Source organism: Crinia signifera, chromosome 6, assembly GCF_055691185.1.
Source record: "Crinia signifera chromosome 6, ASM5569118v1, whole genome shotgun sequence".
Classification (NCBI taxonomy): Eukaryota; Metazoa; Chordata; class Amphibia; order Anura; family Myobatrachidae; genus Crinia; species Crinia signifera.
The window spans coordinates 43,176,190-43,203,888 of NC_139222.1; the positions used below are offsets into that span (position 1 = coordinate 43,176,190).

General features: G+C 49.4%; 1 long non-coding RNA gene across 2 annotated transcripts; it reads left to right on the top strand.

Annotated features, from left to right (window-relative positions):
* Positions 1–865: 865 nt before the first annotated feature.
* Positions 866–12,999, top strand: LOC146006933 (uncharacterized). 2 transcript variants are annotated; one of them, XR_014444131.1, is made up of 3 exons: positions 866–947; positions 7,051–7,241; positions 9,386–12,999. It is a non-coding gene; the product is annotated as an uncharacterized LOC146006933 (long non-coding RNA). The 2 variants fall into 2 exon arrangements; XR_014444132.1 differs by lacking the exon at positions 866–947 and adding an exon at positions 6,010–6,131.
* Positions 13,000–27,699: the final 14,700 nt, after the last annotated feature.

Sequence of the window (27,699 nt, forward strand, 5' to 3'; positions counted from 1 at the left end):
AGGAGTCGTTGGCTGCAAGGTATGCCTGAGGGGGACTATATGGGAGTAGAGCAGGGGGAGCAGAGGCGGTGGTCCTGCAGCGATGCATAAACCACAGCAGAGAGAGCCGGCACCGGGAAGGGTGATCCCTGGAGAGGACAAAGGCCTGTGCCGTGAGCTGCTGACCTGTAAGGAGCGGAGGCTGCGCAGCTGTGTGACCAGGAATGGCGCCAGGAGAGCCAGGCTCCTCCAAGTCCCCTACTGCTGCCACCTGCCAGAGGGAAGGGAACCGCGCTGCCCCCACTAGCTGCCAACCACAGGAGGAGCCCCAAACCCGGAGAGAACAGAATGATGTGTGCTGCCGAGGTGTCCTACATAGTGCCTGCCCGTGGGGGAGCCGAGAGGGTGAAGACTAGAACCTCGAGGAAGAAGGTGCTGAGGGGGTAAATTACCTGGGAGCACACCCAGCCGGAGGATTCTCCCGGGGTTGCTCCGAAGAAGATAGAGGACGCAGCAAGTGGAGACCAAGGACTGCAGGCACCGCGGAGGACACCCGCTCTCTAGGAAGGACATGCAAAGGACCCCTAGCTGGAGAGACCTGTAGAAGCCCCCTCAGTGGTGCGGAGCTGCCCTTAGAGTTGCCTGTCCAAAAGTGTGTTTTGAACACTAGGCAACATCAAGGACAAGAGCCGCGCAGAGGACAGGTGACAGCCCAGCAGAGGAGAGGACAGAGGAAGATCCCCAGCCTGATAGGAGCCGGGGGTGGAAGCAGAGGCCGACCCAGAACAGCACGACAGGCGGAGCCATGGACGACCCAGCACCTCCTGCTGCAGGAGCCGATGACACAGGACACAACAACAAGACAGAGAGTCTCTGGGAGCAGCCACAGCCATTACACCGCAACTGCGGAGCGCAGCATCCCGGGCGTGCTGTGTAGCGAATCCAGAGGGAATTGTGATGCAGTGGCGGTGAGTACTCCCCTAATCCCGGGTGCTTGTGGCCCTCCTTCCTGATATTTCCCCATATATTAATAGGTACGTGTGTCATATTGCAGGTTGTTTTATTAGTGATCTATCTAAAGTGCAAGAATAATGCAGGTATTTCACAATTATCTCCTATATATTTGGCTACATCTGTCACTCAAAGTGGGTGTCTGTGTCTATAACGCTCTGTTCCTGGACTTTCCTCTTAATGTGTGATTGCCTTCATCTGTGCTGAACACCTTTCTGAGAAATGAACCTGTTTAAAACAGGTGATGGCAATCATACATTAAGGGGAAGTCTAGAAACAGAGCATTGTGTCCCTCCTGGAGAGGGTCATGTTGGGAGGTATGTGACAGAGAACCAGCCCAGTGAGCCCACAGACAGTGCCAGACACCCACTGCCTTCCCATGTTGCCCAGCACTGCTACTCCACAGCCACCAGGTGAGCGCCCCCCTCCCGCGATTTGCGGCAAAACCTCCCCCCCCGCGCCCCCCCCCCTCCCGCGATTCGCGGCAAAAACACCCGCTCCCCCGCGACCCCCCCTACCGCGATTCGCAGCAAAAACACCCCCGCGACCCCCCCTCCCGCGATTCGCTGCAAAAAGAACCCCCCCACGACCCCTCCCGCAATTCGCGGCATAACCACCACCCCGCGACCCCCCCCTCCCGCGAATCGCGGCAAACCCTCCCCGTGACCCCCCCCCCGATTCGCGGAAAAAACACCCCCCCCGTGACCTCCCTCCCGCGATTCGCGGCAAAAAGAACCCCCCCCGCGACCCCCCCTTGCACGATTGGCGGCACCCCCCCTGCGACCCCCCTCCCGCGATTCGCGGCACCCCCCCCGCAATTCGCAGCAGCCCCAGGATTAAATGGCACATGCAAAACACTGACATGGCTATGGTCGACAATGAAAAAGGTTGACATGAGTTTTTGAAGATTTATTTTTAATTTTTTTAATTTTTTCATATTCATTGTCATGTGTCAACATGGACACCAATGAAGTGGCACACTTATGTCAACATTTACATGTGTTGACCTTTCTGTGTTGATTTTTTCTTGTGGCGATTCGCGTCACACCCCCCCGCAACCCCCCCTCCCGCGATTCGCGGCACCCCTCCGTGACCCCCCACCTCCCGCAATTCGCGGCAACCCCCCACCGGAACCCCTGTGAACCCCGCCCTCCCGCGATTCGCGGCACCCACCCCCGCGACCCCCCCTCCCGCAATTCGCGGCACCCCCCCGTGATTCGCGGCAGCTCCAGAATTAAATTGCACATGGAAAACACTGACATGGCCATGGTCGACAATGAAAAAGGTTGACATGAGTTTTTGAAGTTTTTTTGTCATTTTTTGAATATTTTCATATTCATTCTCATGTGTCGACATGGACACCAATTAAGTGCCACACTTATGTCAACATTTACATGTGTTGACCTTTCTGTGTTGATTTTTTTCTTGTGGCGATTCGCGTCACACCCCCCGCAACCCCCCCTCCGGCGATTCGCGGCACCCCGGCACCCCCCCCGCGACCCCCCCTCCCGCAATTCGCGGCAACCCCCCACCGGATCCCCCATGAACCCCGCTCTCCCGCGATTCGCGGCACCCACCCCCCGCAACCCCCCCCTCCCGCAAATCGCGGCACCCCCCGCGATTCGCGGCAGCCCCAGGATTAAATGGCACATGCAAAACACTGGCACGGCTATGGTCGACAATGAAAAAGGTTGACATGAGTTTTTGAAGATTTATTTCATTTTTTGAATGTTTTCATATTCATTGTCATGTGTCAACATGGACACCAATGAAGTGGCACACTTATGTCAACATTTACATGTGTTGACCTTTCTGTGTTGATTTTTTCTTGTGGCGATTCGCGTCACACCCCCCCGCAACCCCCCCTCCCGCGATTCGCGGCACCCCCCGTGACCCCCCACCTCCCGCAATTCGCGGCAACCCCCCACCGGAACCCCTGTGAACCCCGCCCTCCCGCGATTCGCGGCACCCAACCCCGCGACCCCCCCCTCCCGCAATTAGCGGCACCCCCCGTGATTCGCGGCAGCTCCAGAATTAAATTGCACATGGAAAACACTGACATGGCTATGGTCGACAATGAAAAAGGTTGACATGAGTTTTTGAAGTTTTTTTTTTCATTTTTTGAATATTTTCATATTCATTGTCATGTGTCAACATGGACACCAATGAAGTGGCACACTTATGTCAACATTTACATGTGTTGACCTTTCTGTGTTGATTTTTTTCTTGTGGCGATTCGCGTCACACCCCCCGCAACCCCCCCTCCGGCGATTCGCGGCACCCCGGCACCCCCCCCGCGACCCCCCCTCCCGCAATTCGCGGCAACCCCCCACCGGAACCCCCATGAACCCCGCTCTCCCGCGATTCGCGGCACCCACCCCCCGCAACCCCCCCCCCCTCCCGCAAATCGCGGCACCCCCCGCGATTCGCGGCAGCCCCAGGATTAAATGGCACATGCAAAACACTGGCACGGCTATGGTCGACAATGAAAAAGGTTGACATGAGTTTTTGAAGATTTATTTCATTTTTTGAATGTTTTCATATTCATTGTCATGTGTCAACATGGACACCAATGAAGTGGCACACTTATGTCAACATTTACATGTGTTGACCTTTCTGTGTTGATTTTTTCTTGTGGCGATTCGCGTCACACCCCCCCGCAACCCCCCCTCCCGCGATTCGCGGCACCCCCCGTGACCCCCCACCTCCCGCAATTCGCGGCAACCCCCCACCGGAACCCCTGTGAACCCCGCCCTCCCGCGATTCGCGGCACCCAACCCCGCGACCCCCCCCTCCCGCAATTCGCGGCACCCCCCGTGATTCGCGGCAGCTCCAGAATTAAATTGCACATGGAAAACACTGACATGGCTATGGTCGACAATGAAAAAGGTTGACATGAGTTTTTGAAGTTTTTTTTTCATTTTTTGAATATTTTCATATTCATTCTCATGTGTCGACATGGACACCAATGAAGTGCCACACTTATGTCAACATTTACATGTGTTGACCTTTCTGTGTTGATTTTTTCTTGTGGCGATTTGCGTCACACCCCCCCACAACCCCCACTCCCGCGATTCACGGCACACACACACACACCTCCCCCGCGATTCTCGGCACCCCACCCCGTGACCCCCCCTCCCGTGATTCACGGCACACCCCCGCGACCCCCCCTCCCTTGATTCGCCGCAACCCCCGCCCCGTAACCCCCCCACCCGTGATTCGCGGCACCCACCCCCGCGACCCCCCCTCCCGCAATTCGCGGCACCCCCCCGCGATTCGCGGCAGCTCCAGAATTAAATTGCACATGGAAAACACTGACATGGCTATGGTCGACAATGAAAAAGGTTGACATGAGTTTTTGAAGTTTTTTTTTTTCATTTTTTGAATGTTTTCATATTCATTCTCATGTGTCGACATGGACATCAATGAAGTGCCACACTTATGTCAACATTTACATGTGTTGACCTTTCTGTGTTGATTTTTTCTTGTGGCGATTCGCGTCACATACCCCCACCCCCCCCCGCAACCCCCACTCCCGCGATTCACGGCACACACACACACCCCCGCGATTCTCGGCACCCCACCCCGTGACCCCCCCTCCCGTGATTCACGGCACACCCCGCGACCCCCCCTACCAGGATTCGCCGCAAGCCCCGCCCCCGTAACCCCCCTCCCTCGATTTGCGGCAACCCACCCCGCGACCCCCCTCCCGCGATTCTCTGCAATCACTCCCCTCCCGCGATTCGCAGCATCCACCCCCCCACAACCCCCCCTCCCGCGATTCGCGGACACCTAAGTTGCAATACAGGGCATCTTTCATACAATTCTAACCATATTTCTCATATACAAACGTTCACAAATTAAGGGGGCGCAGCCCCTTACGACGGTGTGAAGAGCGCCCGTAGGGCGCGATGAATCACCTAGTATATATATATATATATATATATATATTATATACACAATTACACACTTTGGATGAGATGTTTTTGGCATTTTGGACTGGCTCCCATCGACCAATCGGGTTCTTCCTGAACTTACCCACCTCCTTTTGACAGACTATGGTTTGATCTTGGCGTCTTCCTAGTTTGTGGTATCTTATCCGCAGTAATGAAGGTGGTGATCCCTTATCTATTATTACATTGGCATACGTGTGGGAGGGTGACTATAGCGATACTTAAACTTGAGTGGAATTGAAGGTGTTAATATAAGCATGCAAAGGTCCTAATTTATCAAGGAGTGATAAAACTCACTGTGAATGATAACACATGTTGCGTATGATAAATAGTGCTCCAACCAATCCGCCCCAACCGCCATGTTTTCAGCCTCTGTCATTTGTTTTAAAAAATGACTGTTAGGGGCGGATTGGCTGGTGTACCAATTATCATACGCAACAAGTGTTATCAGTCACGACGATTGTTATCACTCGTTGAAAAATGAGTAACTCTGTAGCGCTTTTAGAGGCTCCTACCCCTCGGCCTGCATGAAGAAGGACTGAGTGTGCGTCCATGTTGCTTTTACTGCAACGTCACCAGGACCCAGTGAACGTGCAGGTCATTTGGTTATGTAGCCAAAATCGGACTGCATGTTCAGCCTATGGGGGTGGTCGATAACGATATTGAGTGTACACGAGCCCTTGTCAGCGATATTATTATTATTTTTTAAATCCTAACGTGTGCATGGGACGTCACATTTATCTAGCACTGTCCATAATGTGACAATATGCAGCTCATTGGTTGCTGAGGCCAAGTTCTCTTTCGCATTACTGGCCAGATTTCCTCCTCTCTGCATTCCACAGCATTGATCTTGCTAACGATGTCCTCAAGCACGGCCGACAGAGGATGTTGCTGACTATGTTTGGGAGTGCGCATAGTCAGCCATGTAGGGGGTAATTCACTCCTGATTGCAAGACTAAAAATGTGGAGGCCGGGCGATTAAGGAATGTCTGCGCATGCATATAGGTCCTAGTGCTCAGGCCATCCACTGATGAAATACAGCGTCTCTTTTTTTTTTTTTTTTATAATCAGTTTCCATAAGCAAGATGATTGACAGGGACCCAGTGTTTGGGGGTATGACCCGTCCGTTTTCTGAACGTGTCTGGGAAGGCGTGTGACATCCCCTCTGGCCTCGATTGCAGCCACCGAGTAAGTTCTGGGCTTGGCACAGGCTGCACACACTGGGAAAATCATTCAGTGGTGAGTGAGTTGCGAATGGATTTAGCTATTCGCAGGTAGAGTGGCCAATCCCAGGAACAGCGGGATCCTGGGATTGGGCCCCAACATTGGCCGGATTTCTAGATTGGGCTGTGCACCCACTCAAATGCTGCCCGGCTTCTCCCGTCCCTGGCTCTGCGCAGCGTGATGTAGTCAGAGGTCAGGCTGCGCAGGGCCGCAGCGCCCACCCGCCCGGCATTTGTTATATTAAGTAAACCAATCCTGGGATTGAGCATTTTACAATCCCATATCTCCGGATTAGAAAAATGCCCAGGGATTGTTATCCCTAAGCGCAAACCATTCGCAGGTTGGCACGGGGTGGGATTACACTCTGTCGCTATAACTAATAGCAGTATAGTCATAAGGTGCTGCTAAAACTGACCGGAGCGATCAGGTCTGAATAACCCCCATCGGGCGTAGCAACCCTTCTAATAACCGGGTCGAATGGCCGAGTTGGTCGACCTGGGTTATTTGGTTGGGAGCTTTCACACCGCACCTCATAGCATCAACCCTGCAATAATTCGGGTTTAAGGTGCGATGCGAAAGGGGTATGGTTTTGTTTGTTTTTGGTGTCAATGCCAGCTGGGTATCTGTATATAGGGTAAGGGTTGATACCCAGGTTGGCACTGTCCTGGGTTACACCCATAACAGACATATAAGAGAGCCCATATCCAGCCGCACGCGCAGTCTCTATCCCTGTGCAAAGTGGGGATTCGGGATGATTTGCGATTCCATCGTAGACTCTGATGTTCTGTGCACTGTGTCTCGGACTAATCTGAGGGCAAGGAATCACAGTGTGAGCTCTGCACTAAGTCATTAGCCACTATTAATGTCATCGTTTCATTCATAGATGAAAACTGTACCTGCTAGAATCGTTTCCTAACCAGAAGCCGCATAACTGCGATACTTACACATAGGAGAAGACTTCCATCTAGATTATCTGATTTACTGAGAATGGAGAACGGAATGCAGGAGAAGAATCACATCGCTAATAAGCTATTGAATATAACCTTGGAGATCATCTGCCTGCTGACTGGGGAGGTAAAGTCACATGGACATCACTCTTATCTCTATTACTGACACGGGGACCTGACTGGGGAGGTGAGTGGGTCTGGGAGCGTCACAGTGACATCACTCTTATCTCCATTACTGACACGGGGACCTGACTGGGGAGGTGAGGGGGTCTGGGAGCGTCACAGTGACATCACTCTTATCTCTATTACTATCAGAGGGACCTGACTGGGGAGATGAGGGGGTCTGGGAGCGTCACAGTGACATCACTCTTATCTCTATTACTATCAGAGGGACCTGACTGGGGAGATGAGGGGGTCTGGGAGCGTCACAGTGACACCACTCTTATCTCCATTACTAACACAGGGACCTGACTGGGGAGGTGAGGGGGTCTGGGAGTGTCACAGTGACATCACTCTCACCTCTATTACTATCAGAGGGACCTGACTGGGGAGGTGAGGGGGTCTGGGAGCGTCACAGTGACACCACTTGTATCTCTATCGCTAACACAGGGACCTGACTGGGGAGGTGAGTAAGGGGACGTTATATTTTAACACTGGAGGATGTGACCGCGGAGGTGTCTGCTGGGAATAAGAAGTTCTACAGTAACACTGAGGGATGTGACCAAATAGGTGACTGCTGGGAATGGGACATTATACAGTAACACCGGGGGATGTGACCAGAGAGGTGACTGCTGGGAATGGGACGTTATACTGTAACACCGGGGGATGTGACCAGGGAGGTGACTGCTGGGAATGGGACATTATACAGTAACACAGGGGAGGTGACTGGGGAAGTGACTGCTGGGAATGGGATGTTATACAGTAACACTGAGGGATGTGACCAGAGAGGTGATTACTGGGAATGGGACATTATACAGTAACACTGGTGGGTGTGACCGGAGAGGTGACTGCTGGGAATGGGACAATATACAGTAACACCGGGGGATGTGACCGGAGAGGTGATTGCTGGGAATGGGACAATATACAGTAACACAGGGGGATGTGACCTGAGAGGAGATCGCTGGGAATGGGACATTATACAGTAACACTGTTTGATGTGACCGTAGAGGTGACTGCTGGGAATGGGACATTATACAGTAACACAGGGGGATGTGACCGGAGAGGTGACTGCGGGGAATGGGATGTTATACAGTAACACTGGGGATGTGACCGGAGAGGCGACTGCTGGGAATGGGACATTAAAGAATAACACCAGGTATGTGATCGGAGAGGTGACTGCTGGGAATGGGAGATTATACAGTAACACCAGGGGATGTGACTGGAGAGGTGACTGCTGGGAATGGGGATATTATACAGTAACACAGGGAGATGTGACCAGAGAGGTGACTGCTGGGAATGGGACATTATACTGTAACACTGGGGGATGTGACCGGAGAGGTGACTGCTGGGAATGGGACATTATACTGTAACACTGGGGGATGTGACTGGAGAGGTGCCTGCTGGGAATGGGACATTATACAGTAACATTGGGGAATGTGACAGGAGAGGTGCCTGCTGGGAATGGGACATTATACAGTAACACAGGGGGATGTGACCGGAGAGGTGACTGCGGGGAATGGGATGTTATACAGTAACACTGGGGATGTGACCGGAGAGGCGACTGCTGGGAATGGGACATTAAAGAATAACACCAGGTATGTGATCGGAGAGGTGATTGCTGGGAATGGGAGATTATACAGTAACACCAGGGGATGTGACTGGAGAGGTGACTGCTGGGAATGGGGATATTATACAGTAACACAGGGAGATGTGACCAGAGAGGTGACTGCTGGGAATGGGACATTATACTGTAACACTGGGGGATGTGACCGGAGAGGTGACTGCTGGGAATGGGACATTATACAGTAACATTGGGGGATGTGACCGGAGAGGTGACTGATGGGAATGGGACGATATACAGTAACACAGGGGGATGTGACCAGAGAGGTGACTGCTGGGAATGGGACATTTTACAGTAACACCGGGGGATGTGACCAGAGGGGTGCCTGCTGGGAATGGGGCATTATACAGTAACACCGGGGATGATTTGCGATTCCATGGTAGACTCTGATGTTCTGTGCACTGTGTCTCGGACTAATCTGAGGGCAAGGAATCAGTGTGAGCTCTGCACTAAGTCATTAGCCATTATTAATGTCATCGTTTCATTCATAGATGAAAACTGTACCTGCTAGAATCATTTCCTAACCAGAAGCCGCATAACTGCGATACTTACACATAGGAGACGACTTCCATCTAGATTATCTGATTTACTGAGAATGGAGAACGGAATGGAGGAGAAGAATCACATCGCTAATAAGCTATAGAATATAACCTTGGAGATCATCTGCCTGCTGACTGGGGAGCTAAAGTCACATGGACATCACTCTTATCTCTATTACTGACACAGGGACCTGACTGGGGAGGTGAGGGGGTCTGGGAGCGTCACAGTGACATCACTCTTATCTCCATTACTGACACGGGGACCTGACTGGGGAGGTGAGGGGGTCTGGGAGTGTCTTAGTGACATCACTCTTATCTCTATTACTAACACAGGGACCTGACTGGGGATGTAAGGGGGTCTGGGAGTGTCTCAGTGACATCACTCTCACCTCTATTACTATCAGAGGGACCTGACTGGGGAGGTGAGGGGGTCTGGGAGTGTCACAGTGACATCACTCTCACCTCTATTACTATCAGAGGGACCTGACTGGGGAGGTGAGGGGGTCTGGGAGCGTCACAGTGACACCACTTGTATCTCTATCGCTAACACAGGGACCTGACTGGGGAGGTGAGTGAGGGGACGTTATATTTTAACACTGAAGAAGTTCTACAGTAACACTGAGGGATGTGACCAAATAGGTGACTGCTGGGAATGGGACATTATACAGTAACACAGGGGGATGTGACCGGAGAGGTGATTGCTGGGAATGGGGCAATATACAGTAACACCGTGGGATGTGACCGGAGAGGTGACTGCTGGGAATGGGGCAATATACAGTAACACCATGGGATGTGACCGGAGAGGTGATTGCTGGGAATGGGACATTATACAGTAACACTGGTATATGTGACCAGAGAGGTGACTGCTGGGAATGGGACAATATACAGTAACACCGGGGGATGTGACCAGAGAGGTGATTGCTGGGAATGGGACAATATACAGTAACACAGGGGGATGTGACCTGAGAGGAGATCGCTGGGAATGGGACATTATACAGTAACACTGTTTGATGTGACCCGAGAGGTGACTGCTGGGAATGGTACATTATACAGTAACACAGGGGGATGTGACCTGAGAGGTGACTGCTGGGAATTGGATGTTATACAGTAACACTGGGGATAAGACCGGAGAGGCGACTGCTGGGAATAGGACATTAAAGAATAACACCAGGTATGTGATCGGAGAGGTGACTGCTGGGAATGGGAGATTATACAGTAACACCAGGGGATGTGACTGGAGAGGTGACTGCTGGGAATGGGGATATTATACAGTAACATTGGGGAATGTGACAGGAGAGGTGCCTGCTGGGAATGGGACATTATACCGTTACACCGGGGGATGTGACCGGAGAGGTGACTGATGGCAATGGGACGATATACAGTAACACAGGGGGATGTGACCAGAGAGGTGACTGCTGGGAATGGGACATTTTACAGTAACACCGGGGGATGTGACCAGAGGGGTGCCTGCTGGGAATGGGGCATTATACAGTAACACCGGGGAATGTGACCAGAGAGGTGACTGCTGGGAATGGGACATTATACAGTAACAACGGTGGATGTGACCGTAGAGGTGACTGCTGGGAATGGGACATTATACAGTAACACAGGGGGATGTGACCAGAGAGGTGACTGCTGGGAATGGGACTTTATACAGTAACACTGGGGATGTGACCGGAGAGGTGACTGCTGGGAATGGGGCGTTCTACTGTAACACCGGGGGATGTGACCAGAGAGGTGACTACTGGGAATGGGACATTATACAGTAACACAGGGGGATGTGACCGGAGAAGTGATTGCTGGGAATGGGACATTATACAGTAACACAGGGGGATGTGACCAGAGAGGTGACTCCTGGGAATGGGACGTTAAAGAATAACACCGGGTATGTGACCGAAGAGATGACTGCTGGGAATGGGATATTATACAGTAACACCAGGGGATGTGACTGGAGAGGTGACTGCTGGGTATGGGGATATTATACCGTAACACCGGGGGATGTGACCAGAGAGGTGCCTGCTGGGAATGGGATATTATACAGTAACACCGGGGAATGTGACCAGAGAGGTGCCTGCTGGGAATGGGACAATATACAGTAACACCGGGGAATGTGACCGGAGAGGTGACTGCTGGGAATGGGACGATATACAGTAACACCCGGGATGTGACCAGTAAGGTGACTGCTTGGATTGGGACGTTGTTCAGTAATAATTACATGTAATTATAGCAGCTCACCCTGTATAGCACTGGCTTACTGACGCATTGTGTGCAACTATAGTAGCCTTCCCTGTATAGCACTGGCTTACTGACGCATGCATTGTGTGTAACTATAGTAGCCTACTCTGTAATAGCACTGGCTTACTGACGCATTGTGTGCAACTGTAGTAGCCTACTCTGTAATAGCACTGGCTTACTGACGCATTGTGTGTAACTATAGTAGCCTTCCCTGTATAGCACTGGCTTACTGACACATGCATTGTGTGTAACTATAGTAGCCTACTCTGTAATAGCACTGGCTTACTGACGCATTGTGTGCAACTATAGTAGCCTACTCTGTATAACACTGGCTTACTGACGCATTGGGTGACATTCTATGGGATGAGATAATCTGACTTTGGCGAATTTTATCGCAAAAACGTCAGTTTTCGCACTTTTTCCCTAAGTCGCATATTTAATGAGATGCGAAAATCTGCAAAAAGTGCGGTTTTGCCGCAAAATCGCACTTTTTCGCCAGAACTCGCATCCAGATGTTTTCACATTGAAAAGTATACAATTCGCATATTTAATAAGATGCGAATTTGAAAAATGTGTCTAAAAATCTAAAAATAATCAGACCAGGTTGTGATATGCGATTTGGCCAGAACCCTGCACAGATCATAGAGATCTGTGCATGGCCCTGTGTTAAAAAATGTGGAAAAGTGTTTTTTGACAAAAAAATAGAGTGAGCCGGGGCTGGTTCCAAAAATATGGAGGACAAAAAGCATAGGGGTCCCCCGTATTTCTGAAACCAGCCCCGGACTCTTGGACCGTTCCTGGTTCCAAAAATATGGGGGACAAAATATCTGGGGGTCCCCCTTATTTTGAAACCAGCACCGGGCTCCAACAGCCCTCGGTGTCATGCCACAGCCGGGGGGACACTTTTTATATAAGGTCCCCCGGCCGAAACATGAGCACCGTGGCTGTTCAGCCTTGGACGGGGTACCTGGAGGAGTGGGGACCCACCCATAAAGGGGTCCCCCCCCCCAGGCTTCACCCGTCCAGGGCTGAAGCCCGGGGCTGTCACCGGCGTCCGTGGCCAGTGGACGCCGGCCTGATATGGTTAAATCTTACATACATAACATTGCTTGATACAGGAGAACTACAAGTACTAGCAGACCTCCCCCGCATGCTGGAACTTGGAGAACCACAAGTCCCAGCATGCGGGGCATTAATGGGCCCACTGGGACTTGTAGTCCACCTGTAAAAAGAATGTTAAAAGAAAACACACACACAGAGAAGTAAAACTTTATTACACACACATTCACACACCTCACTTTTACAACCACATACTTACCGATCCAGGTCCAGCGCTGTCCTCTTCACAGCCGGCTCCCCCCGCACTGACAGCAGGGAGAACCGACTATCTCCGATGCCGCTAACAGCTTCTGTTGCGCTGTCCCAGCGCTACAGAGGCTGAGAGCGTCTTTGGCTTATGCGTCTCCATGGAGACGCATAGCTCAGCCGAGACGCACCGGCCAATCACGCTCTCAGCCTCTGTAGCGCTGTTAGCGGCATCGGAGATAGTCGGTTCTCCCCGCTGTCAGTGCGGGGGGAGGCGGCTGTGAAGAGGACAGCGTGGGCAGGGGTCCTGGGGGAATGGGGACCCCCCAAAGAAGGGGTCCCCCCTCCAGAGCTTACCTGCCCACGCTGAAGCCCGGGCTGTCCTCGATGCCCCTGGGCAGTGGGCATCGAGCTTATACTTGTGTAAAAAGATAGAAAAACGATTGTATACTGCTGTGGAACTATGAGTCCCAGCAAGCCTGCACCACATGCAGGGACTTGGAGAACCACAAGTCCCAGCATGTGGGGCAATAAAGGGCCCGCTGGGACATGTAGTCCCACAGTAGCACAAATGGTTAAATAAATACACACACACACACACATGTACAGTACAACTTTATTACACACGGAGTCCATTCATCCATACATACCTATGTTGCCATGAAGGATCGGTCCCCTTGTCCTGTAGAATCCACTGGGGTACCTGTGGAGAGAAAACATACTCACAGACGTCTTCAGTGCTTGTCCGGGAGCCCAGCAGCACTGTAATCACTGTCCCGTCCACCAGCCAATCATGGACTGGGACAACCACCATGGCGGACCGCCCAGCGGGTTGCAGCTGACCGCCGACCGCCCAGCGGGTTGCAGCTGGAGCCATACTCCATTATTCTCTGGCTACCGCAGGAACTTGGGATTGGACATAAACTAAGAGGTATTGCCGCACTAAGTGTTTTTTTCCCCCAAAAGTAATTGTGGATTAAACCCATTGTGGACACAAAGTGTGACTAATTCCCTAACCATTCATTCCACGCCACTGTTCTTATATTTACAGTGACAGCCTCATGTGAACTTAGAGTCTTGTCTAACTGAATGTACAGAGGCGCTAGGAATCCGGAGTTGGTTATAACAGGAATATACCTCATGAAATCCTTTATGAGGAGCTGATATGTTTTATATTATTATTATTGTTTTTACACCAATTGTGTTTAGATAATTGAATTGTGTTTATATAATTGAATTGTGTTTAGATAATTGAATTGTGTTTAGATAATTGAATTGTGTTTATATAATTGAATATTTGTAAGTGAAAAATTGCTATTCTTACAGTGATGTGTGCGGCGCTCTCTGTTACTGTTAGGTGCACTATTGTACTAATCTGATAGGTTCCAGAGTATTTAATATATATATAGTGTTCATAAGCAATTTCCAGCATTGCCGTGGGAGCAGCCTTATTATCAATGTTCTTTATAGATTATTCTTTATCATTCATGTATATATATATTCAGGCTTGATAACGGTAATAAACCGAAACGTTGCTGGACTTTTGTGTCTGTTGCTTTGTTCTATCCTGAAAGACCCACGAGTGCCACTACCGTCTCTTCCTATACGTTTGTGCGGGAGCACACGAGGAGGCACCGGGGCAGCATTATCTATTATCTCAAGGAGTGCCCTGAAAATCTTCTTTATATATATATATATTGAATAGTGGAGCGATATTCTTTATTCTCGCACCCGATTGTTCTGTTTGTATATGATGTGCCCACTCTGACTTTCTTACAGACTTCTGGGACCGAGGATTTCATACAGCAGGGAGCAGTGGTCCTAGAAATAATGTGGGGTCCTCGTGCAAATGTACTCAAAGTGACATACTTGGAGTATACAGCTGGACCCGTATATATCCATTGGTTTTATTTGTCTGTAACTACTATGCACCTGTAATTAGAGATGAGCGCGTACAGATCCTAGAGATCCGAACACCCCCGAACTTACCTGTTCTGAAGCATTCACAAGCTGTTCGCGTCCATCCCACCGATAATACGAACCGAAAACAAGGCCAAAACGTCATCATCCTCCCGCATCGGATTCTCACGAGACCGGATCTCTATAAGTCCCGGCTTCCATCGTCATCTTCGCTTGGCACGGATGTGTCCATACTGTCTGCAGAGAGGGGAGGGGACATACACATGGGCATGCTATGGGGGCTGCAGGTGGGGGACAAACTAAAGGGGGAACTAACAGGCTGCCTAACTTTATGGGGGCTTGTGAAAACAAAAGGGGGAACTACTGAGTGGCAGGGTACAACTACTAAGGGGAACTACTGTAATGGACTCACTAGGGGTGAGATGTAGTAATATACATCGCTGCCCGGCCGCAGTGATTCTAGCACATATGTAATAACGTATGCGGCTAGTAGGGTTACCACCCGTCCAGGATTATTCCGGACAGTCCGGTAATTGACACCGGCGTCCGGAGTCCGGAAGGGTGGCTGTCCCGGACTATACATAGTCCGGGAATTGATCTCCAACCCCCCCCCCCCCCCGCCCGGCCGCTGCGCCGGCACCGCAGATTACATTACTGCGGTGCGGGCAGCCATCAGCGACAGTGTGTGAGTGGCAGACATCGGAAGGGTCCCGAGCCGCGCCATCCCCGCACGCACAGCAGTACTGGGATTGTAGGAGGGGACGCGGTCACGCGGCGGCCGCACCAACCAATGGCGGAGAGGTGGCTGCTGCGTGACCGCGTCCCCTCCCACACTCCCAGTAATGCTGTGGGGGGGATGGCGCGGTCATATATGTATATACAATGGTATAAAGTTGGAGATGAAGCATAATACCACAAAGCAACGGTTACTATAATCAGGCAAGTCGTTTGCTTTAACTTGTATTTGCACCTTTCTTCAACTTTGCTATTTAATTTTGCATTGGGCTACGTTTTTCCTAAAAAAAGGTTTAGTTAATAAAACAAGCATCTTAAAAGATACCTCATGCTTTGAATGGTGCCCAATGGAAATTTGCTGCACCTGAATAGCATACAGAAGAAAAATGGGTTTATTATGTTATTGGTGCAGCTCTATAGTGAAGTGCAGTGAGAATTCCCCATGAACAGACTCAGACCAGAGGAAACCCCCACGGTCCAGGTATTAAGTATATCCATGCTTGGCCACAGGTGACTTAATTAGTAACTCAGTCAGTCTGATTTAACCATCTGTGCTGAGCCATGGATATACCTAAAACCTGGACCGTTGGGGTGCCTTGAGGACTGCGTTTGGGAACCTCTGCCTTAGACTCAGACCCCGTATGTGGAGCAGAGACGGCTTGTGAGGACTTCCGCTGCACCACCATGAGTATCGAGTTTTGCATGCCGTTTGGTCTGCCGGTGTCATAGGAGAGTGGGGGGCACAGCCCACTGCTGGGGGTGGGGGGACCCCGGACAAACACTGGCAGGCTGCTGTAGTAGGAAACATTTTTTCCTGTCAAATGCTGATGGGCTTATTTGGATGAGGGGCCTGGAGCTGCAGTTCCATCCACCCCATTGTTTATCTGGACCTGCCCCTACATAGTGTTACATCGTAACCAGTGTGAGAAACCCTCTGATTATTAAGTGTTCTCCCCCCAAAAAAACACAACACCACCCCACCATATTTTGAAATAGAATAGAATAGAAATACCTGAATATGCTAATACTGTGCCTCTCATTGGTGCATTTTAACATCAATCACCATAAGGGGCAAATATCAGATAAAATATATAATAAGCAAATTACCCCAGTATCAGTTGGAGCCTATGTATTACTATGCTGCAGGCTGGTGAGTAATGATTTGGGATGGAGCAGATGTTAGGGGAAGATGTGATGGCAATGGGACAGAGGATGAGATTTTACCATGAGACATACCAGCCAACTGCCACCATTGCTGCCACACAGTCCCAATCTGTGGCCTTGCAGGGGAGGTGCTTATGGGGTAGTGGGTGGGGCTTTATTATAAAATCTGTAGAAATATTGTGTAAACTACTCAATACATTCATGGGAATACATATTCTCAATGGCTGGTTTTCTCTATGCCAGTAACAAATATGGCCGCCGGAGTGCAGTTCTGAGAGCTGATTGGCCAGTTTGAATCCTATGGACAGGTATACAACCCATGCAGACTGGACCATCAGTGGCATTTGATGAGTTGAAGCGGTTGAAGCAGTTTATGCGGATGTGCTAGACTCTTGCCTCTGGAAGAGCGAACTAGACTGTCTCGGCATCTAGTGTTATACTTCCGGCTTTGGTTCCTGATACACAGCGCACAATAAAATCTGTGCTTTCCCTGGATTTTTTTATTTTATATTTTCCTTTGCAGCATCTAACATCTGGAGATGAGCAGAAGAGAGCTGAGACGGCTTCTCCAGGATCAGAGAAGATGGAGGAGCCGTCATGAAGATCCTGGTAAGTGATGTTAGGGGCAGTGATTCTATACTAAGGGGGCAATTTTTCAGGGCCTGGGGAGAGATGAAGTACCAAACCGCCAGCTCCTAACTGCCACCCAAAATGACAGTAAGGAGCTGACTGGCTGGTACTTTATCTCTCTCAACACTGTACCTTTCTAGATGCTGTGATAAATCTCCCCCTCTGTCCTCTCACCCTGTGTGGCATGCGGGCGGCAGTTGAAGTTAGCTGCACATTAGTATAGGTCCTACCTTATACTCTGGGGGAGATTCATGACAGCTTGGAGAGAGATAAGATGGGGAGAGGTAAAGGAGACCATTTATCAGTGAGTTTTTGTGATTTAAAACCCAATGTGTATGTTAAGTGTTGCTCCAGCCAATCAGCTCCAGTCATGTGTCTGAAAAATGATAGTTGGGGCTGATTGGCTGGATTTATCATACACATTGGGTTTTAAATAGCTAAAACTCATGATATATGCGCCCCCAAAGTGATGTATGTACTAAAACTTGGAGAGAGATATAGTGGACAGAGAATGACTGCCAACTAACCAGATCCCAACTGCCATTTTACAAATACACCATGTGACATGCCAGCTAGGAGCTGATTGGCTGATACTTAATCTCTCTAAGCACTGATAAATCTCCCTCCATGTCATTGTACCCTATGTGGCATGCGGGTGACATTTGGAGATGTGGCCCCCATACATCAGCAATGAACTGGGGCAATTTGGCATTTTACAGATGATTGTGTAAATGAAATCTACAATGTACGGGGGTCACAGATGGCAGATTCTGATCATAGTGATTGGGATTGGTAACGCAGGTTTTCATACAATCTAATATATAAAAGCAAAAATGTGTCTGTCCTTCTGTCTTTCTATACAAATCCACAATTTACAAGGGAAGATCGTGACATTTTACAAACGAGCGCATTAAAACATGGCTGAGGCAACTAAAAAAAATCCAAATAAAAATGAATTACTGTTCATGTTTTATTAATTAATAACCACCATTTTTGCTTTACGCTCATATCTATGTTCAAGCATAACTCCGGAATGACTGCAGCAATTTACACCGGACTTGGTACACATATTACTTACAATCTGGGAACAAACACTGTGGGGGCTGAGGCACCAGCACAGAGTATTTCAGCAGAAAGCATAACTCCAGAATGGCTGGAGCAATTTACACAAAACTTCGTACACATATGACTTACAATCTGGGAACAAACACTGTGGGGGTAAGACAGCCCTAGCACCCCTAAGGAGTGAGGCACCAGCACAGCATAACTCCGGAATGACTGCAGCCATTTACACAAAACTTCATACACATAAGACTTACGATCTGTGAGCAAACACTGTAGCGGTAACGCACCCCTAGCGGGGAGGCACCAGAGTATTCCAGCAGACAGCATAACTCTGGAATGACTGCAGCAATTTACACCAGACTTGTACATATATGAATTACAACGAGTGAACAAATACTGTGGGGGTAACACACCACTAGCCTCCCTAGAGGTATGGCACCAGCACAGAGTATTTCAGCAGACAGCATAACTCTGGAATGACTGCAGCAATTTACACCAAACTTGGTACATATATAAATTACAATCTGGGAACAAACACTGTGGGGGTAAGACACCCCTAGAGCTGTGGCAGCAGCACAGAGCTTTTCAGCAGACTGCATAACTGGAATGAATGGAGCAAGTTACACCAAATAGTACGCATATCAATTACAATCTGTGAACAAATACTGTGGGGTTACCACGCCCCCTAGCACCCCTAGGGGTGGAGCAGCAGCACAGAGTATATCAGGACATGCATGATATCAGAGGTGTACCTATATATATTCGTGGGCCCCATAGCAATAGTTTGTAAGGGCCCCTATTTAGCAACTGATGGTGATAAATGTATGTAAAACATATTACTACACAGCAAAGATGGGCCCCTTCAGCTCTGGGCCCCATAGCAGCTGCACCCCTTGCACATATGGTAGTTACGCCCTTGCATGATATGTCAGCATACCTCCCAACTTTGTGACGTTTAAAATAGTGCCCGAAAAGGGGGCGTGGCGTATACAAATAAGGGCGCTGCTTACGCAAATTAGGCCACGCCCTCGTTTCCGGTCACGAATAGATGCTGTGCGCATGCGCACAACGTCTATTCTGTGAGATTGGGGGGGGACGACTCCCAACTGCCCGCCCCCCCCCGCAGCGGGACACTGCCGGCCGCGGGAGGGACGCGGAAACGTCCCCAAAAATCGGGACGTTCCTGCGTTTAGCGGGACAGTTGGGAGGTATGTGTCAGTGATGACAGGGCTGCATGTGACAGGGACAGTGACATGATGTGAGGAGGGGAATGGAGATAGCATGAAGAGTCTATGGGGGGGGGGGGGGGGGAATCCTGCACTGCACACCCTAATTGTACACACACATCGAGAGGTGCTATCATGCTGGGACTTGTAGTTCTACAAAGAAAGGACACTACAGTGCTGATGCCCATGCTATAATAATTATAATAAGCTCTGCTTTCTAATATTGTGCAATAACAAGGTTCTATATATAGTATATTATAGTATAGTAATACTAGTTTGGTATTTATGCAGATTTATAGGGGGCTTTTTGAGGGTAAAAACATAGTATGAGGGATCCACAAGAGACGATGTCACCTTTCAAGAGTCAGATCTGAAATCACTGATATATATCATAGTTACCTCCCCTCCTGCATTCTGCAGGAGACTCCCTGACATAGCAGCAATCTCCCTCATTAGTCTAGCAATCTCCCTCATGTCACCTAGCCCACATTACACTGTTACATCATAGTTACCTCCCCATCTGCATTCTGCAGGAGACTCCCTGACATAGCAGCAATCTTCCTTAATTAGTCTAGCAATCTCCCTCATGTCACCTAGCCCACATTACACTGTTACATCATAGTTACCTCCCCCTCCTGCATTCTGCAGGAGACTCCCTGACATAGCAGCAATCTCCCTCATTAGTCTAGCAATCTCCCTCATGTCACCTAGCCCACATTACACTGTTACATCATAGTTACCTACCCTCCTGCATTCTGCAGGAGACTCCCTGACATAGCAGCAATCTCCCTCATTAGTCTAGCAATCTCCCTCATGTCACCTAGCCCACATTACACTGTTACATCATAGTTACCTCCCCCCTGCATTCTGCAGGAGACTCCCTGACATAGCAGCAATCTCCCTCTCTCCCTCATTAGTCTAGTAATCTCCCTCATGTCACCTAGCCCACATTACACTGTTACATCATAGTTACCTCCCCCCTGGATTCTGCAGCAGACTCCCTGACATAGCAGCAATCTCCCTCATTAGTCTAGCAATCTCCCTCATGTCACCTAACCCACATTACATTTTTAATTTTTTGGGGAAAAAAAGAATGAGAGAAAGATACGTTTACATTGAATCACCAGCATAATTTCCCAGCACTTTTCCAAGTATAGTAGCTCTTACTAACTGCTTTGGAGCTCATTTACATTTGGATATAAGTCATTTTAAAAGATTCCTCTCAGATGTAGCAGTACACGCCCACGCTTCTAGGTGCCACGTTCACAATCTCTTTTCACAATCTCTCCATATATGGAACTAGACACGCCCTTTGGGTGGAGCATGACACGCCCCCTCAATGGGGCGCTGTGCAAAATTCTACTACCAACTATAATCTCCCTGAAACTCATTTTCAAAAGTAGGCAAGTATGATATATATCTGTAATGTATGGGCGCAGATTGAGGAATCTCTAAATTGGGGAAGGGATCTCTATATTGGGGGGGGGGATAATCACAGAATTTGTGAAAATAATTTTTTTGTTGAGTCTGTGAATCATTTCTTTGTGGTTACTAGTGATGTATGGGGGCCACAGCGGTACATGGGGGCCACAGTGATGTATGGGGGCCACAGCGGTACATGGGGCCTGATTCGGGTTCAGTTGTAGTTTTCCAAACAATTGCAGAACTGTAACTGCTGACTCCAGCATGCGGAGGAGCGACCAGCACAGGACAAGGCCGCCCGCTGGCTGCGTCCCTCCATGTGATGAGATTGCAAACTATAAAAACAAAACAACAACCAGTAAAAATGCATTTTAATTTGAATTTAATATTTAACTTTGTTACTGTACAAATAACATATTGTATACATATATTGCTGAACTGGATTATTGGCTATTTGGACTTGTGCTATTCTATCTTAGGAGCTGGGTTTTCATGTTTGGAATTTGCCAAGTTAGCAAATGGATAAATACATATAAAAAAAAAAAATCAAAACCCCTAAATGTTATTGCTGTGATTATTTGGCTGCTATATAATGTATATATTTTCAGATGACGCTTCGGAGACCGTGTTTGAGGAGCGGCTGCGGTCCCAGCGCAGAAGAAGAAGAACTCGCCAGCAACATCATGAGCAGCCGTCATCAGGAGAAGCATCTGCTCGTCTGCAGCCACCACAACGAGAGGACAGAAGCCGTTCTCCTCCACCTGCTTCTGCTTCAGCGAGGGACAGACCAGGCCCAGATCATCTCCCCGGGCCAAGCCATTTTCATCAGCCCTGTCAGCAACCAGCAGAGAATGGGCCGAATCTCCCAGCCATCGTTTCGGAGATCAACTTCATCATCACGTCGGCCATGCTGCTGGAGATCAGCGGGCGGAACCTCCCAGCCTTCATGCTTTTTTTCGCCGGACCAGGTGAGGATTTCCAGGTCATGGAGGCGAAGATCACCAGCAACAATCTTCCGGCCAGGTTGGTGGAGATCAGCGATCTGAACAACCCTCCCATGGTGGCAGACATCTGCGGATTCCCAGCTCACCATGCTACAGAGGATGAAGCCGCAGAATCCTGTGTCATCTGTCTGATGGACTTCGTGCCGGGAGAGCTGGTCGCCGTCCTGCCCAGCAGCCACATTTTCCACGCAAGCTGCATCTACGAGTGGACGGACACAAACCCCAGCTGCCCCGTGTGCCGAGGACCGTGCATCCCATCGCCGGTCATGTTCCGGATCTCCTGAGTACGGCAGGAGGATAAAGATCTACATCACCGTACAATCAGGTAATTCCTCCTATATCTCTCTGCTGTTATCCTGTTTCCTTCTCTCTTCCCTCTTTTTCTCACTCTTTCCATATTTCTCTGTTTCTTTTCCTTCTCTTCTCTCCTTTCCATACTATCCCAGCTCTCTGTGCAATTCCATCAGCACTCTGCCATCTTCTATCTCCCCTGCTCTCCCCGCCCTCCTGCGGCGTGGAGCAGATGTATTTGCAGACACAGGGGGAGATTCTCTAAACTAAAAATGAGGTAAAAACCCCGTTATCAGGGTGTTTACCGCATTTTGGGATGCTCTAAGCATCCCCCGCCGGGTTACCGCGACGGGTGGCATCGCCAGAAAAATCTGGCGATGCCCCATAGAAGCCTATGGGCTTCTAACACGAATCCACCGCCGCTCCACACTGACCCACCGCCGCCCCGCACTGACCCCCCCCCCCCCCCTCACTGTGTCTGGGCAGCACAGAGCTGTGCTGCCCGGACCTCCTCCTCCCTGCACTATGATCCTCAATCCTGCGTGATCTGTATTATGGAGTTCCAAAATGGAGAGCGGGTGTCAGTTCTGCCCTGTGGCCACAGATTTCATCCGAGCTGCATCTACGTGTGGACGGACTCAAATCCCAGCTGTCCTGTGTGCCGCAGACAATCCACTCGGTGGCCGGTCCTGTGTCGTCTCTCCTGAATACACCGAGAACATGAAGATCTTCTCCACCGTACATCGTGGTAATTCCTTCTATCTCTCTCCTCACAGGTGTTATCCCATTTTGGGTCTTCTTCTCTCTCCTCTTTTCTTTACACTCTTTTCTGTCTTTCGCACCATCACAACCGCTCTATCCCATCCCAGCAGCTTTCAGCTGCCTCTATTACACTCCACCCACACTCCTGCGGCCTAGGGCTGACATGACTTGGGAGCATTTTGCCACTCGTCACCGTTAGCGGTGAGGGTCCCGAGGGATTTTCCCTGTTATCTCCTGAATACACGGTGACACTATTGGCTCGTGTTCTCCGTGCAGGTTTATCAGGAATTTCAGGTTTTTACCTCGGGCCAAGTCGTCTCACCCCCTCCTACCACTCACTTAGCATTAGTCATGTTAGTATTTGGTTTTACTACACTCCACACATACTCCTGTGGCCATTTTGGGTTTTCTTCTCGCTCCTCTTTTCACAACCTCTCTATCCCATCCCATCAGCTTTCAGCTGCCTCTATTACACACCACACACACTCCTGCGGCCTAGGGCTGACACGACTTGGGAGCATTTTGCCACTCGTCACCGTTAGCGGTGAGGGTCCCGAGGGATTTTCCCTGTTATCTCCTGAATACACGGTGACACTATTGGCTCGTGTTCTCCGTGCAGGTTTATCAGGAATTTCAGGTTTTTACCTCGGGCCAAGTCGTCTCACCCCCTCCTCCCCCCTCACTTGGTATTAGTCAGGTTGGTAATTATTTTTACTACACCCCACCCACACTCCTGCTGCCTAGGGCTGACACAACTTGGGAGCATTTTGCCACTCGTCACCGTTAGCGGTGAGGGTCCCGAGGGATTTTCCCTGTTTTCTCCTGAATACACGGTGACACTATTGGCTCGTGTTCTCCGTGCAGGTTTATCAGGAATTTCAGGTTTTTACCTCGGGCCAAGTCGTCTCACCCCCTCCTCCCCCCTCACTTGGTATTAGTCAGGTTGGTAATTATTTTTACTACACTCCACCCACACTCCTGCTGCCTAGGGCTGACACAACTTGGGAGCATTTTGCCACTCGTCACCGTTAGCGGTGAGGGTCCCGAGGGATTTTTCCTGTTTTCTCCTGAATACACGGTGACACTATTGGCTCGTGTTCTCCGTGCAGGTTTATCATGAATTTCAGGTTTTTACCTCGGGCCAAGTCGTCTCACCCCCTCCTCCCCCCTCACTTGGTATTAGTCAGGTTGGTAATTATTTTTACTACACCCTACCCACACTCATGCGGCCTAGGGCTGACACGACTTGAGAGCATTTTGCCACTCGTCACCGTTAGCGGTGAGGGTCCCGAGGGATTTTGTCCTGTTTTTGCCTGAATACCCGGTGACACTATTGGCTCGTGTTCTCCGTGCAGGTTTATCAGGTTTTTCAGGTTTTTACCTCGGGCCAAGTCATCTCACCCCCTCCCCCTCACTTGGTATTAGTCAGGTTGGTATTTGTCTCTTTTACACTTCTCCAACACTCCTGCGGCCGATGGCACAGAAACTCAAATACTAAATTAGCATATTGGGCCCGAATCATAATCCAAAGCTGTAGTGGCACATTCAGTAAAGTACTGATATTTGGTACCCTGCGCATGTGTTGGACCCATACTGCCCATGTACAGTATGTGTCCACAACATTGGTTGAACTATGGCATCAGACAGTCAGTGATTGATAGTCTGATGCTGCTTGGGGATGGCATGGGGATGGAGGTTGTTTGTGAAAGATGGGGCCAGGATCTACTTCGGAGGACTGAGATTTTCAGACCTGATCGGAGTAGATTCCATGGTCGGCTTGCATGACCCAACTGGGTCGGAGCTGGCCAAAGTTGTCACAGGAGATCGGATACTGCAGCCCAGGATGCCGTTCCGATCAGTAACGCAGCAGGAGGTGCAATGCCTATCATTGTATATAGGTCTATTCGTCAGGTGGTGTGGGGGTGGGCTAGCGGTTTGGGGTTGGGGCCGCCTGTGTCGACCAGTCAGCTGCTCCATGCACTTTTTATTATAGTGTAATCCTGCTTGATCGGCAGGGCGGCTCCTTCAACGATCTGCTTCCCCACTTTCTACACCACATCACGAATAGACAAGACTTGGGAGCATTTGCCACTCGTCACCGTTAGCGGTGAGGGTCCCGAGGGATTTTCCCTGTTTTCTCCTGAATACACGGTGACACTATTGGCTCGTGTTCTCCGTGCAGTTTTTTCAGGTTTTTCAGGTTTTCACCTCGGGCCAAGTCATCCCACCCCCTTACTCCCTTGGCATTAGTCAGGTTGTTATTTCGATAGTTCTGGAGATGTGGACATTTTGATTGTAGGCTAGCTAGGGGCTGACTCTTTAAGCCTGGATTCCCCACCCACCCTAGCCCAAACTTTTTTTTTTCTTTTTTCTTGCCTGTTGGGGTTGGTCAACCTCTCTGTGGCGGGAAATAACGTCAGTCCAGTGGCTAATGCGCTGCTTTATGGAGGAGCGCTCTCTTTTCAGGGTGTGGTATGACTGTCCAACAATCGGGATCATGACAGTCAGTATACCGACATCGGAATCCCGACTGCCAGTTAGTGCTCTGACAAGGGGGTGAGCGCAAAGAAGCCCCTTGCAGGCTCGGTGGCTCGCCACAGGTTCTATTCTCCCTCTATGGGGGTCATGGACCCCACAAGGGAGAATAGACCCTGTCAGTTGGGATCCCCCATGTCAGAGCACCGGCAGTCGCAATTCCTATGTTGGTACACTTACCGTCAGGATCCCGATTGCCGGGCAGTCATCCGGCACCCCTCTTTCTAATACACTGATCTAGTGTGACCTACCCTCCTGGGGGTCAGGGCCACTGACTGTCTAGTTGGCCTATTGTGGTGTACTGGCCAATTGGCTTATGTCACTGGTAAACTGGCCGTTCTTTCTCTCTGCCACCATAGTTATTTAAAATGTTACAAAATAAAAAGGTTGACTGATTTTAATGGCATTACTGTTGTCCGTGTCATTATTTTACATAAGTTAGATTTTATCCACTAGCAAATATGGTTAATGTGTGAGGTCACACTCAATCTCACATCTGCCGACAGGAAGTTTCATTAATAATATTACACCATCCAGCCCATACTAATGTTTTATTGCTGGAATCCCCTAATATCTGGGAAATCCTCTTCATTTTTGGAAGTTAATACAATGGGTGAGATTTAATAGGATGAGAGATTCAAAAAGTGAGATTTGGTAAGAAATCTCCAGTTTTTTAAAGTGGCAATCATTTACACGGCAAAATCAAACTGGTTTTGCAGAGTAAATGATTGCCGCTTTAAAAAAAACTGGAGATTTCTTACCAAATCTCTCACTTTTTGAATCTCTCACCCTATTAAATCTCACCAATATGTTATCATCAGGTGACATATATAGCATCAGGTGACATATATAGCATCATGTGACATATATAGCATCAGGTGACATAAGAAGCATCAGGTGACATATATAGCATCAGGTGACATAAGTAGCATCAGGTGACATATATAGCATCAGGTGACATATATAGCATCAGGTGACATAAGAAGCATCAGGTGACATATATAGCATCAGGTGACATAAGTAGCATCAGGTGACATATATAGTATCAGGTGACATATATAGAATCAGGTGACATGTTAAATACTTTAGCAGGAACCGATGGATCGGAATAACAGAACTAAAATCTAGTCCAGGCATTCCCAATCACAGTCCTCAAGGAACACCAACAGTGCAGGTTTTGTAGATATCCAGGCTTGAGCACAGGTGACTTAATTAGTATCTGAGGGATTCTGATTAAACCATCTGTGCTGAAGCCTGGATATCACTAAAACCTGCACTGTTGATGTGCCTTGAGGACCGTGATTGGGAATGCCTGATCTAGTCTAATGCAGGGGTAGCCAACTCCAGTCCTCGAGAGCTACCAACAGTGCGTGTTTTCCAGGTTTCCTCATAGAATCACAAATAAAGTAATTAGCTCCACCTATGGATCTTTTAAAATGTGTCATTGAGTAATGCGTGCACCTGTGCACAAGCTAGGTGCTCTGAAAAATGTGAATTGTTGGTAGCTATTGAGGACTGGAGTTGGCTACCCCTGGTCTAGTGTGTACGCACAATGCTGATGATGTGCACTCACACAACTTGTCAGCAATGTAACATGGAGCCTGCACCCCCACCGTCGCTCGTTGCGGCTGGCATTAACAAAAGTGTGTATGCACTAGCCGATGCCAGCACCCCACCGGGTCCCATCTCGGAGGATGCCGCTGGGTAAAGACATCATCCAGTGCGTATACAGCTATATACTGACTTGTGTTATAGTCTAGTAGCTATACTTCCATGCCTCATAGCAGTCACATAAAGCTGCTCAGCATGTACTGTACTTACTGTAGCAGTCACATAAAGCTGCTCAGCATGTGCTGTACTTACTGTAGCAATCACATAAATCTGCTCAGCATATGCTGTACTTACTGTAGCAGTCACATAAATCTGCTCAGCATGTACTGTACTTACTGTAGCAGTCACATAAAGCTTCTCA